Raw genomic sequence first — 2,286 nt, forward strand, 5'->3', positions numbered from 1 at the left:
GGGCTCAGGCAGGAGGTTATGGTAATTAGCAGCGAATGAACAAGGGATAGAGTAGGGGAAATGGGATCAGATTCCATAGGACCTTGTGAGGAACAGCAAGGATTTGGCTTTCTCTTTGTGTGAGCTGGAAACCCCTGGGGGAGGGATGTGACGGGCTCGTTTTCATTGGATCTTTGTAGGTGCTATGCTGATGTCAGCTGGCCTGTAGCAAAAATGCCAAAATAGAAGCAGGGAAGCCATTGGGAGGCTGCTCTTGTCAGTCAGGTAAGGGGAACTGGTCTTGGACCAGGGTGTGGGTGTGGAGAACTGACCGTATCTAAAAGTGGAGGGATTTGCTGAGAAACCCAGTGTGGAATGTAGGGGAGAAGGGCCTAGGCAGACCCCAGGTACTCTGGCCTGGGCGGGGAAGGCCGTCGAGCTCAGGCAGAGGGCTGCGGCGCTCGCACAGGGGGAAGCCAGCGGGAACATGGCCGGCGGGAGGCCCCTCGGCCCGAGCCCCCATTCCGTAGCTCCGTGCACTGCGCCCCCAGCTTCTGCTCTAAGGGGCCTTCGCCTGCAGGGTTCGAAGGCCGTTTCTCTTCGCAGTTACAAGGCCGATGCTTTTTTTTAACCTCCAATTCCTGGAAGTTCACTCTACAGAACTTGCCAGACATCTGCACCGCGGGATGCTGGGGAGAAGTGTTCGGGCGGGGGCGTCTCACTAGACACAGGGGTGCCGGAGCCGCTGCGGGTCGCGCACCTGGACGCCGGGAACGCAGGCCACGCGGGGAGCGGCGTCTGCAACTGCGCAGCCAGCGCGGAGCAAGCCCCTCCCGGCGCGGCCTGTGTCTCGCGCCCTCTGCCGAGGAAGGCTAGCGCGGCGGGGCCCGGGCGCCCGGTCGGACGACCCCGCTGTTCGCAGGGGTGCAGCACCTTACCTGGCCGGCTGGATAGTCCTGACACCTGAAATAATAATTCTCATTTTAGAGATTATTTTGGTTGGGTTAAACAAACCCAAGGAAATTTAAATGACACATATTTCAACGTGCAAAATTGCATCTGGAGAAAAGAGTGGCTGCTGCATCTGGTGGCTGCTGCCAGAGACGGGGACCTCGGCCCGGGGTACGGGCAGCTGGCCACTGCTCACTCTCGCTTTGCCCGTGCCCCACCCCACACGCCAAGGGGTTCAGGAAACATCCAGTGAGAGAGGCCTTCGGGCAGAGAGGAAGGCCTGCAGGAAACAGCGAGCCCCCTACCCCGGGCCTGTGACCCTCAAATCATTTCGGGCATCTGCAGAGGGTTGCTCTGTTGCTGACATGGCGCTAGAAAATTCATGACCTCAAGTGCATTATCCCCAAACAAGTTAACTACGCCTGTAAATTCGCATCGTTATTGAGTAGTACCTCAGAGGGAAGGGGGAAGGAAGGCCGCTCGCCACCCGACCGCACCCCAACGCGGTCCCGACGCCTGCGCTCCCGCCCGCGCCAGCGCGCAGCCCCGCCCCCGCCCCCCACCCGGCCCCGCCCCCGCCCCCACCCGGCCCCGCCCACGCCCACGAGCTCCGCCCCGCCCCGGCGCGCGCGCGCGCCCCTCCGCGCCAGGCACCGCCCCCGGCGTGCGCGCGCGCGCCCGCCGCCGCCGCCATTTTGGAGCGACCCCAGCGCCGCCCGCGGCCCGAGCCGGTCCCGAGCCGCCGGCCGGCCCGCGCCGCGTCCCTGGGCGCCGTGTCCGTGGGCGCCGCGCCCGGCCGGGCCCATGTGCGTGCGGCTAGCCCCAGGCCGCCCGGGCTTCGCCTGCGCCAGCGCCCTGGCCCCCACCCGGGCCTCCGAGGAGCCGCCGCGACGCCCGGCCCGCGGGGCAGGTGAGTGCGGCCGCCCGCCGACCCCGCCGCGCCCGCTCCGGCCGGTGCCGTCGAGGTGCCCCCCCACCCCGAGTGCCCACCCGCCAGCGGCCACCCCTCTGTTAGTGCACCCGTGTCTGTCCACCCCGCCAGTGCTCGCCTCCGTCACTGTCCGCGCACGGCGTGCGCACCCGGTCAGTGTCCCTCCCCCGGCCGTGTTCCCCCGTCAGGAACCCCCGCGCCAGTGTCCCCCCGGCCGGGTGTTCCTCCAGCAGTGTCCCCCGCGACAGTGTCCCCCCGTCGGTGTCCTCCTCTGTCAGTGTCCCCCCCCATCAGTGTGCCCCGGTCAGGCACCTCCCTTGTCAGTGTTCCCCCATCAGTATCCCAGTCAGTGTCCCCCACAGCAGTGTCCCCTCAATCGGCATCCCTTCCGTCAGCATTCCCTAGTCAGTGTCCCCCCCCAAGTG

The 2,286-nt window shown here is 66.3% G+C and overlaps 1 protein-coding gene across 5 annotated transcripts in view; it reads left to right on the forward strand.

The window, feature by feature from the left end:
• Window positions 1-1,660: 1,660 nt before the first annotated feature.
• The window catches only part of PPP6R2 (protein phosphatase 6 regulatory subunit 2), an 82,672-nt gene continuing 82,046 nt past the window's right edge, over window positions 1,661-2,286 (forward strand). For all 5 annotated transcript variants that reach the window (XM_039234774.1, XM_039234801.1, XM_039234812.1 and 2 more), the window contains exon 1: window positions 1,661-1,840. The gene's annotated coding sequence lies outside the window, so the exon portion shown is untranslated. The remainder of the gene's footprint in view (window positions 1,841-2,286) is intronic.

The sequence above is a fragment of the Hyaena hyaena genome, unplaced genomic scaffold (genome assembly GCF_003009895.1).
Source record: "Hyaena hyaena isolate Hyena2069 unplaced genomic scaffold, ASM300989v1 scaffold_4, whole genome shotgun sequence".
NCBI classification, from domain to species: Eukaryota; Metazoa; Chordata; class Mammalia; order Carnivora; family Hyaenidae; genus Hyaena; species Hyaena hyaena.